The sequence below is a fragment of the Elephantulus edwardii genome, unplaced genomic scaffold, assembly GCF_000299155.1.
Source record: "Elephantulus edwardii isolate Elephantulus edwardi_28Jun2011 unplaced genomic scaffold, EleEdw1.0 scaffold00029, whole genome shotgun sequence".
NCBI lineage: Eukaryota > Metazoa > Chordata > Mammalia > Macroscelidea > Macroscelididae > Elephantulus > Elephantulus edwardii.
In genome coordinates, this window is record NW_006399779.1 from 9132074 (window position 1) to 9144068 (window position 11995).

Genomic DNA, 11995 nt, shown 5'->3' on the forward strand with positions numbered 1-11995 from the left:
AGATGAAAAAATTTTTTGTTAAATTAATTATGCTTTTAACTTAGTGTTAAGAATGTATGCTGTATCAATGACTGTCTGAAGGAAGATATTACTTAAGGGCAACATCAGAATACACTCTTTCCTGTCCATTGGATTATTTTAAGCTAGGTTTTACAATTATCTTCAGGATAAACTGTTCTCTGTGAGGTGGTTATACATGCTATTTAAGGAAGGCCCATTAGTTTAGCAATTTTAACAGTCAGGATTTTTTTTATGCAGTTTAGTAAAAAAAAGCTTCTTAAAACAGCGACAAGCTGTTATGATAAAGAAAGGAAGAAATGTAGGTCAGGTTTGTCACACATGAACTGCAGTTACACAAAGTGATAGGCTGTCTTTCTGCACTGGCCTTGGGATAGGAGGCCATCAACCTATATTTGAACCTTCTGTAAACATCCACATGCTAATGGGGGGAGTCAGTAATAAGAGCCCATGAAGAAAACACTTACTTGAACTTGGCCTAGTGCACCTGGCTCAACATTGGCTTATGTACATGTTGATAAAAGCCAACTGTCTCCAGTTGGTTTTGAATCCACTTCTATTTCCAGTGCTGGCCCATAATCAGACCTTAAAAAATGGTTTTGAGGTTCTTACTACTAAGTCTGTGAATTTTTGATTTGAGAAACAGGGCTCTGTTTTTAAGTAAACTACATTATAGGATAAACCCAGTAGTACAAGTGGAACATTTACTTATTTTCAGGGAGAGTGGTGCCAGTAAAATGAAATATCTTTTATAGGCAGTAAGTGATACTTCTGTGTGAAAAGATTTCATGAGCTGTTTATGTATTTCTTGGGGATTTGTGCTTAATAGTATGTTGCTCTTTGAAGAAATCAAAGCATTTTTTAAAGCCTGATAAATTTATCCCTTTTAAAAAATAAGAATGTAACAAGTTTACCTTTGCAATGAATTGACATTCACTTTTGAGTATTGCTTGACTCTTTGATTCTACTTTTATTTGATATGTATACAGGTACCTTTCTAATACTTTCCTTTGTAAATGTTTTTGCACTTCTTTAAAAAGAATGAAATGGTTTCATTTGCAGATAGCTTTATATAAGGATATCTATCTTTTTATCTTTGGCTCACATGACATAACTACTAAGAAAATGTTGAAGTTAAGAACCAAAAATGTTTCAGAGAAAGTACCTGTATTCCTGAAGTTCTGTTCCCAATGATTATGCTGTCTTGGTACATTTTTAAATAGGTGATGGTAGGTAGGTTAAAAGTTGGCTTTCCTAAGCCATTACATTAGACTCCTGTGGTCTCCAGCTACCTTAACTGCAGACACATAGTGTTGCAAATCAAGAACAGCTGTGGAACTAAGACATGAGAGAGACAGACAGACACATACAGGCAGACAGGCTGAGGCTGATGCTGACTTATAAATGCTCCTAGGCAAACCTTGCTGGATTCTTGAAGAAACCAAAGAGTTGTTTGTTTGTTTTTGTTTTTTTTTAGAGTTTTTAAATTTATGTTGCTAAACCGAAACGAAGACTTTACTAATTAAGGGATTGTGTTTTTCTGTTAATCTGGTTTGAAACTGCTGGACTTGTGTTACAAGATATTCTTTGCCTCTCCTACTCCCCGACCTATTTCCCTAATAATCACTACTCTTGGAACCTCAACTGTGAGTAAAGTCTGTGAGTCGTCAGCATATATTGAACCCAGTAATTGCTGGAAATGTGTGCAGGAACATGAGAGGTGCTATGTCTGAGCAAAAGCAGATAGCTATTTGCTGCTGTGGATCTTATTGGTAGGGACAGTTCCCCTTTATGCATTGGGTAGAAGTCAGATTTGGCCACCACCACATTGCATCTGATCTTTTTGTAGTATATCTTTACCATGCTTTACTATGATTATAGTTTGTTTAAGAAAACAATTCATCTACAATTGTCCCCTATGAAAGGATATAAGGTATACACTTGCCATGTACACTGTATTGTTCCTATTTTAAAACTTGTACACTTTTTAAGACCGTAAAATTGGCTGGAAGCCTGCTATGTAAAAAGAGAAGGAGCAAGGGAGAAATCAAGAATCAAAAATATTCCTCCTTGCTAGTGTATATGATAAAGTTGACAAAAAGAAACAAGGTTAAAAATGACCCATAGAGTCACATGAAGGGGGAGTTAGAAGCTGTTGTAGAAAAACAAAGACTCCAGATCTTCAGACTTTTCCTCTTGCCTTTAGGAAGTCCTTGGATTTATTTGAATGGTGACAGAATCCTTGGTTTAAGGTTTTAAAGGGAGCAGTTACTTCCCACTGTAATCTTCGCAGAGTCTTGGAAGTTATTTGGTGGAAATCAGAAAGAAGCTTAGACAAATTATATACAGCAAGAGACCTGATGGATTATTCTGATACATACAGAGACCATTTGTTTGGAATTTGTATATAATATACTAACTTGGATCTTAATAAGTAAGTTCCTTTATCAATGATTCAAACGGTGAGGATGTTTTGGTTAATTTTAAATGGAGTCTACTGTTTAACTAAGAAACAGAGGTGTCTTTTAATCAAATATAGCCTATTGTTTTTAAACCTTTCATCACAGAGTAAATTCACAAACTTCTAGTAATAAACCCATTTTTATGCAGCTTTTTTTTTTTTTTTTGAGAATACCAACATTAATTTTTCCTTTGTGGTCCAACATTAGCAAGTGACTGTTCTAAAGAAATAAATGAACTTGAACTTCTACAAGTGAAGATTTAGATTTGATGGAAGGAAAATCTTTGAGAGTGATAATTTGTTAAAGAGTAGTATAGGTTACCAAGAAAGAGAATATTTGTTATAACCAGGTCAAAGCACTCTTTTTTCTGGGTCACCCCCTGAGGACATGGAAATAGCTTTGTTACATAGAACTCCTTTTGCATGTGGTGACAGTTCATTGTAAAGCTTTCTTTTCATATGGTATGCTTTAAATATGATTGTTCCCTCTATACTCTTTGACTTGCTGTGTAAAAATAAGTTTGAGTTCTACAGTGCTTGGGTAGGAGATAGTTCATGAACTGGTCTTGAATACTTTCCTGTATTTCACATTTCACAACTCAAAACTTAGTATCTCTTGTAAGAAAACCTTCATAGGCATTGGCCACAATCATGTATTTCTCTAAAAAGTAATTTAAGAGAGACTTTGACATCTTATTTCTTTGTTACACAAGGAAATTATAAAATAACTAATAAATGAAAAAGTAATAATCTAGGGCCTACAGCTTAAAATACACATATTTTTCTGTTTCTACTTTCTTAGCTAACATTTTGAGTTCATGTTGCAGCAGGTGAAGGAAAGCAAAATCTGAAAAAGAGATGAGTGTTATTCCGTTTGTGGAAAATACAGATTTTGAAAACAATGCTAACTAGTGAATTTAATCAGTTTGTTCCAGTGGGGATATTTACCTTAATTGTTATTTTTGTTTTGTTTTGTTTTTCTTTGTGTGTGTGTGTGATCTGACTGGTACAGGAGGAGATTGTCCCTCCTTCCCTGGCAGAGCATCTGGTGGATTTGAACCGTGTGTCTCTGGGATTGTAGTTGCAGCTCCTTGCCACTAGGCCACCAGAGCTCCCCGTACCTTATTGTTTGGCTGCTCCTCAAGGCTCCTTCCAGAATTCTCTTGAAAGGTTGACATAGTATTTCAACACTAAACCTTGCATTTCTAAAAAGTTTAGCATTTAGGAAAATGTTTTCAGGGTTTATAAAATGTCCACATGGCAAATAACTGTTGAATAGATTTTGTGCCTTTATAAATCTTGGAAAGAGTCTCCTCATAAGCACATTAAAAAGTACTGTTGTTGTTATGTGCTGTCGAATCGCCTGAGACCCATAGCGATCATATGTTCAACAACCCTAAACCGTGCTCTATCCTGTGCTAATCTCACTGTCTCCGGCACACCTACTCCAATTACCCCAGTCACTGAATCAGTCCACCTCATAGTCTGTCTCCTGCGCTGTCCTTCCACTCTCCAAAGCATGACATCTTTCGCCAAGGACTGGTCCCTCCTTGCAACATGCCCAAAGTATGTCAGACAAAGCTTCAGAATCCTTGCCTCCAAGGAACAGCCTGGTTTAACCCTCTCCAGAATGAACCTGTTTGTTTTCTTAGCAGTCCATGATATATTCAGTACTCCAACATCACAGCTCAAAGCCTTCAATTCTTCTTCTCTCCTCCCTAGTCATTGTCCAACTCTCTGATGCATAGTATGTACTTTTGTGCATTTTTTTTTACTTTCAAATACTACATCCTTTCAGGCTTTTTTTAACCCCCAAATAAGCCACTCTCATCTACATTAAATATTTGATCTGACAAGTAACCTCTGTCCCAGTTAATTTTTTTTTTTTAAATTTCAGGAAAAATTGCTTAAAATGCTTAAATCTGCCCTAGCTATTTCACCTTGTGCTTTAATATATGTAAATACACTATCACTACAAAACAATTAAATCAGTCCTTACATAAAAAACAAATTCTACTTCACATTTACCCTTGTTTGTTGTCTGTGTAACTTTTAAATTGTTAAAAGGGATTTGAGCCCTTTCTTGAACTCAAGTAAAGCTAATAGGTATATTGCACTGACTTTGGCCACTTAAACTATTAATAGCTTTTTCATTTCAAGAACTGAACTACCATGTTACTAAATTATAACTTTCATTGAGGCAGGCAGATTATTTTACATGCTCTGTTTTTCTCACTTTATTCTTTTTAATTATTCTGATCTTTGACCAACTATTGTTGTTACAAGTGCCATTATATTGAATGGCTCATAGTGACCCGTTAGCCTAATGCTTTGCCAGAGACCAATGATGTTTCACCTCTTCCTCATGGCTTTATTATTTCAACTTTCTTTTCTTTCATAATCATTTTCTTTTTCTTTGAGGTGTGACAAACACTTATTTTGAATTTAAGCTTTGAAGGATGTGGTTACAAAGGTAAATAAGAGGAAAACAAAAGCCCAGTACAGTTAACACCCACACAGTGTTAATGGTACCATGATCTGACTGAGGAAAGGTTGACAGTGTTAGCCTTCATGACCAGTGGACTGCACAATGTTTTTCATGAATGTCATAAAGTAGTGCACCCATTTCTTATTAATAACCTTAAAATTCAGAGTTAGAATCTACTTAACTGGCAGTAAGTTGAAATTTTATGGCAATTTATTCTTAAGTTCATATTGTCCCTAAATTGGCCATAATTAACCTGGAGACTTAACTCTATTAAGATATATTTTTGTCCTATATTATGTGCTTTTTAACATGTCCAAAATATGTCACACGAAGCTTCAGAATCCTTTCCTCCAAGGAGAAGCTTGGTCTCATCCTCTCTTAAGGTGAACCTGTTTGTTCTCCTAGCAATCTATGGCTTATTCAATACTCTCCTCCAGCACCACAGGTGTCAATTATCCTCTTAGCCTCCCTAGTCATTGTCCAGGATTCTGATGCATTGCAAGTAATTGCAAAGACCATGGCCTGTATCAGGTGCACCTTCGTCTCCAGACTGACATCATTGCTCTTCAGTACTTTGAATTGGTTTCTGACAGACAACTTCATCAGTGCAATTCGTCTTTTAATTTCCTGGCTGCTGGTACAAAGAGTGTTAATTGTAGAGCCTAGCAAACTGAAGCTTTTAAGAATCTCAGTCACTTCACCATCTATGTTGATGCTGCAAATCGCCCCAGTGTTGAGAATCTTTGGGTTTTTTTTTATGTTGCGCCTCAATCCATATTGAAGGCTGCAGTCCTTGACCCTCTGCAGCAAGTACTTCAGGTCCTCCTCAGTTTCAGCAAGCAGGGTTGATGATGAGTCTGCCTCCAAACCTGATACCACATTGCTTTCCAGTGAGCCCAGTCTCCAGGATAATCTGTTCCGCTTATAGATTGAAAAGATATGGAGAAAGATGTCATGCTTGGGAGGGTGGAGGGTCAGCACGGGAGGAAGACCCTCGACGAGATGGATTGAGTCAGTGACTGGGGTAAAGGCGGTAGGTGTGTCGTAGACAATAAGATTGGCATAGGATAGAGCAGGGTTTAGGGCTATTGTGCATAGGGTCACTATGAATCTGAGGCAACTCAATGGCACATAACAACATTGTTATGTGCCACCTAACTGGAACAGACCCCTAGCTGACTCTCTAGCAGGTTTTTTGAGGCTGTAAATTTCATGGGAGGAGATTATCGCTTTCCCCCAGAGCAGCTGGTGGGTTCAAAGCCCCTGCTTTTAGATTGGCAGCACAACTCCTTACCAGTAACTCACCAGAGCTCCCAGGTTATCCATTACTGAATTATTATGTAGCACTGTTAAAAGAGCTAAAGGTAACATGTAGAAAGTCTGACTTCTTCTCACTTCATAAAGGAGACCTATCCCTATTAAATACCCATGTTGTTGTTGTTATGTGCTATTGATTTGCTTACATCTCATAGCAACCCTCTCTTTTCACTGTCCCTCCACTCTTTCAAGAATGATGTCCCTCTAAGGACTGGTCCATCCTTGCAACATGCCTAAAGTATGTTAGTTGGAGTTTCAAAATCCTTACCTCCAAGAAGCAGCCTGGTTTTATCCTCTCCAGGATGAACCTGTTTGTTCTCCTAGCAGTCCTTGATGCATTCAATACTCTTGTCCATTTTGAATCACTTTCCTTTGAATGGGCACAAGCAGGAATCTCTTGTCTGTTGGCAAAGGGAAGTCATTGGGAGTACTAGTACTATTTTGTTGTTCCTTTAACTAACCCCTTTTTAATAGTTTACGGTAAACTTCTTAATTAGGATAAGAATGCTTGGAACTTGAAAAACAAGTTCAAATTATTCCATGTGGACCTTCAGAGACACATCCATATATCTTGACTGTCAAGAAAAGATAAAGCCCTAAAATGTTCACAGTGATAGCAGGCAGCAAGCAAGATATTATACAGAAATTGTAATTATGAGCCATCTGCAGTCATACTTAGTATTATTCCTCTGCATGTGTTTCTTTACTATATATTGGGTTTTCTTTGGGAAGTCTCAAAATGCAACCACTGGCTAAGCCTTCTAATAAAGGGTCTTGTCTCCTTGAAACTAAAGGTGTTTGCTTGGAATTGAGGCCTCTGGGGCTTTAAACATGAGTTTTGGTTAACTTTCACCAAGTAGTTGTCTTCCATTTTGTGTAGTTTAAGGCTGCATTCATTTGTTGAGACATATTTGTTGGAACCTTGGTTTTTTGCAGATGCCTTAAGTGCATCTGCATCTTAAGACTTCTTCCTTCAGTACGAGTGATTGTATGTATCCAGTCATTTTTGTTGTGTACCATAGAGTCGGAACCAACCTGTAGCTGACCCTCCAGTGGGTTTTCAGAGGCACTTAATCACTTGGGAGGAAATTGCCTATTCTCCAGTGGAGCAGCTTATGGCCTCTATCTACTGCATGGTTTGGGGATTGCAGTGCAGCTTTTTGCCACTAGGCCACCAGACCTCCCTATGATACTTTACTGGAATTGAACCCACAGTATCTCTGAACTATACCTGAATTAACATTTTGAAGATGGATGCTAAATATATAAGTCTGTGACCAAAGGAGGAAACTTATCTTAGAACTCCACCAACAGTATTTTTCAGACAACTGAATCAGCATGTAATGTCTTAAACTCAGAAGAATCTTTCCTAAAATGCTAAAGACTGATTAACTCTATGAGAAGGGAAAATGCAAAATGTGAAAATATCTCAAGAGGCTTCATTCTTAGTGATTTTGCATACTTCTAAATGCAGTTTTTAATATATGATGAATTTACAGCTATTAGAAAGTTCAATTTTAGCACATTATTTACAAACCTATAAACTGGTTTGTAAATAATGTGCTAAAATTGAACTTCATAAAATAATCCCATCTATAATATTTAGGATTGATTTCGTTTATGGTCATTTTTATATTTCCTCTTGATTTTAGGAATTTCCAAATTGGCTATTAAAAACAAGCTTCAGATAAAATTAGATGATAAACATCAGGGTCTTGGGGGGAATGTTTCTAAGGAAGTAAGTTTGTGAAATGATGCAGAAGATTGAGACAGAATAGAAAGTGGAAGTTTTGTGGGCTGGTTTTGGGGTGGTTTGGATTTTCCCTCCCTTTAAAAAGAGAAGGAATATAGATAACATTTTTCTGTGCAAGACCTCCTTTTCCCCCTCCCTTTATTTATAAAAATTTGACTACTTATGTTTGTTACTTTCAGTATATGCAGATGGCTGCTTTGCAATGAAAAGAATTTTAAAAGGCTTCACTACTCAGTGATTTTGCATAGAGATCTGACTAGTTCCAAATGTTTTGAAACTTGTGGGCACGATTATGTACCTGAACACAATTGGCACTTTTGGTTAAATAATAGAAAATATATAGGGTTTCATGAAATTTATACCTCCAGCACCACAGCTAGAGTACTTGCCCAGTTAAATCATTGTGTTCAGAAGAAGGCCAAGTAATCTTTCTGGTTGTTTTTTCCCCTCTACTCTTGTAAAATCCTGGTTTCATATTATACAGTAGTTATTTATACTTTGTTTTTAACTTGAAAATCAGAAATGTCCATCTTTTTCAATTATTTCCTTTGTGATTCTGTTATTTTAACAATTTCCACTGTAGTCTATACCAGATTATAACATTGAAGGATTATTTCCATAGTTCCTAATTGACCTTCAGTGCTCTACTGCCACACTGATTTACATTTGGATTGGTCTGCTTTTATTCTTGCTGCTTGGTGTAAGAAATGTAAAGTGTTCCTTTTTCTCCTCCTTCCAACAAAATACCCATTCACCTGGAATTTTAAGTGGGACAGAAGTACTTAACCTGGTCCCAGATTACTTTTTCAGTTTATCACAAGCCTCCATTCTGTTTCTTTACAATTTACTCTTTATTGAAGGTCCCTTTTAAATCAATCCCCTATCCCCAAAATCCTGATAGACTATGGCTTTGACAATAATGAGTCCATATTAATGGGGTTGACAGTAGCAAAGTCTATAAAATTTCCTCACACTGTTACAAATCCAGAAAAGATCAAGAGTTGCTGGCTTCTTAAACTGTGGTACTTGAGATCTTTCCCCGTAATGATACATTGGAGTTTAAGGTTAGTTTTGTTGGCATTTTGCCACAGTGTTTTAAAAAATTTTTGTATGGTCTAGTATATTCAGGTCAACACAAACAGTTTGGAATAAAGCTGTTGAGGTGATTGCCACTTTTTGAACACTGGGTAATTGCCTTTTAAATATTGCTTAATATTTTAACAACCTTTTAAGGAAGGTATTACTACCTAATTTCAGGAGAATGAATCTGAAGCTCCGAGAGGTTAAGTAATTTGTCTAAGGTCACATAGCTAGTAATTAAAAGCCTTTCTGACTCTTGACACTGGGATGAGTGGCTGGGTTTTGAATTGGTTGTGTAAATTCTACTGGGTTTTTTGTCCCAAGTAGTTGGAAATGAGGTTTTTCTTTTTGTTTAGAGAAGCCATACCTACTTTTGTCACTGCTTTCTTTACCTGTTCAGTAATGAAATGCAATGAGTTCTGTTTCCAGGGTTTGGTTTAGTTTATACCCAGTTTATAAAAGCTCCGAAGTTCAAGTCCACACATGAGCTACAAATTGTAATTTTTCTTCCATATGAAAAGCTTTGAGTTGGCGATGCTTTAATTTCTTCTGGAAGAGGATTATAGGGCATAATGATTTAATGAAATGTCAAGTTAATGTTTGATGTTGAATATCTTTGTAAGTTAGACTTTTCTAAGGACAGAAGTATTAAGGACAAGGAAAATGATAATCTTTAAGTTACTTCTTATATGAAAGCTTTAATCATATAGTGTAATGTTTTTTAATAATGATTAAATTATTAGATTTTAATATGGAAATACTGAGTTAGACTTAAAAGGAAACATTGCTTACTTTCATGCTTTAATTTACAAGCAAATGATTACTTTGAAATAAACAATCAGCATTTGACCAGCATCTTAGTTAAAAATAAATACAGTGGCTTGATTGCTAAATGAGCACCTTCTGGGGATTTATTGATCTCTTGAATAACATGGCATCGCTGAACTCAAATACAAATAGCAGGGACAGAGCTGCAGACAGACTTGATCTTTCAGACATTTTGTTTAATGAGACTTCAATATCTCAGCTATAACGAGTAAAGTTAAATCCCTCTCGCCTGTGGTTTTTTTGTTGCTTTGTAAAGTTATTTATATTTATTTATTTCTGAATTGTAGCTACAGTTAGAAAAGGCTTCTTGGGATTAAGTTGTGTAATTATTTAGACAGCAAAGAGTTGTTTTAGAAATTTTACTATCATTAGGAGGAAGTTTAAAAAGACTGGAATTCCATTGTCTTGTAAGAAGTAAGAAATATTTATTGATTCCCAAATGGAGCTGAAAAAAAACTTTTCCTCTTTTAGAAAGTTGTGAATGACCCAGCGAGAGCTCTGGTAAGCTTTACTGAACCAAGCTGCTAATAGTTATTTAATGTTATTCTTCACTGTGAAAGAATCTCCATAGATTTTCCTTTTAATCTCTTTGAATTGCAGGCTCATAAACCTCTCTGATGAGTCCTGCTAGTGTTTTCTTAGATCCTACTGTTGAGACAATGGAACCACAGAATTCTTTCACCTCTTGTTGTTAGACAAATCCAATAGAACACAAGGTCAGAAGGGCCGATACATCTAAAGATTGAAAGATTCTTTTTCAAGTAACCACATAAATTATTTGATTTTATTATTATTTTCTTCAGAATTCTTTCTTAAGTTTTTTTTTATGGCAGTAAAATTGGAAATTTCTCTTGTCTCCATATTTGGTTAAGCTTGTAATCATAGCAGAGGGTGTGAACAGGCCTTTCTGTTCCCAGACACCTTAGAAAATTTTGAGCCCATTCACTTCAAAAGAATTGGGACTCATTTAGTGTCACTAGACTCAAAATAGAATATACCAAATACCATCTAAGGCTTTTTCTTTCCAAATGGCTGTTTTATTTTGGTTTTTAGTTACTACCATCTGTAGCAAAGATTAAGTCATGGATCTTTTCCTTTAATCAATGAAACCACTTTCTAAGTCCATTTATATTTTTTTCAGTGTATTTAATGATACAATTTTTGAACAGGAGAACTTTTAAAATAGGTTCTATTATTTTAGATATCATAGAAATATTTTATTGAAATGACCAAAAATATTTCTAATACTCACTATTGCAAAAGAAAATTAACTTACCTGTTTTGCAGATTCCATGCCTGATTCCTAGATAATTATCAAAGTTAATTACAGGGTAGTGTGATTACTTTAGGGGATAGAGAAGAACTGGATTTTCTAATTATAACCACAATAGTGGACAAGCAGAGATCATTGTTTAAAAAGAAAGAAAGGGGGGGAAACACACATTGATTTGTTTGTCCTCCTTTCTTGTAATGGGAGGGGGGCACGGGTAAGGGGTTGTTGTTGTCCCAGTCCCTGGACACCTGCCTCTTGACAAAGGCTCTTGGTCACCCCCACCCACCTCCCACATTTAGATTCACCTTTTACTTGTATGTACTCCTGCTCATTATACAGTTCACCAGGGATCCAATTTTCCCGAGTTAATCACCCTAACCTTTTTCAGAAGTTGTCAGATTACTGTCTTTTCAATGACTACATCTTTTCTCAGGAATTTTTTACTCCTAACTTTTCTTTCCTTATTTCTGTTTAAAATGCCGTCCATTAGAATCTTAAACACTTGTCTTTTTAAAACTCTTCGTTAAACTTGTACTATCTATAGAGAAGATACCAAGTATAAATATCCATTTAATTGTCATTCTCAAAACTCTTTGTGACTTTTTTCAGTCTAACCTCATAGCCCCTCTTTAAAGGTTACAGAGTCATTTTGCCTGTTACATTTCATGTACTGGGAATCATGTAGTATATTCTCTTTGATGTCAGGTACTGACTTTTAAAACAAGAATTTCTACAAAAATTTGGACTATGTGCACATGAGAGTAAATAAACTGGTGT

The 11995-nt window shown here is 35.9% G+C and overlaps 1 protein-coding gene across 1 annotated transcript in view; it reads left to right on the forward strand.

Annotated features, from left to right (window-relative positions):
- DNAJC24 (DnaJ (Hsp40) homolog, subfamily C, member 24) overlaps positions 1-11995 on the forward strand; it is a 51355-nt gene that overhangs the window by 31475 nt on the left and 7885 nt on the right. The gene's annotated exons all lie outside the window — the stretch shown is intronic.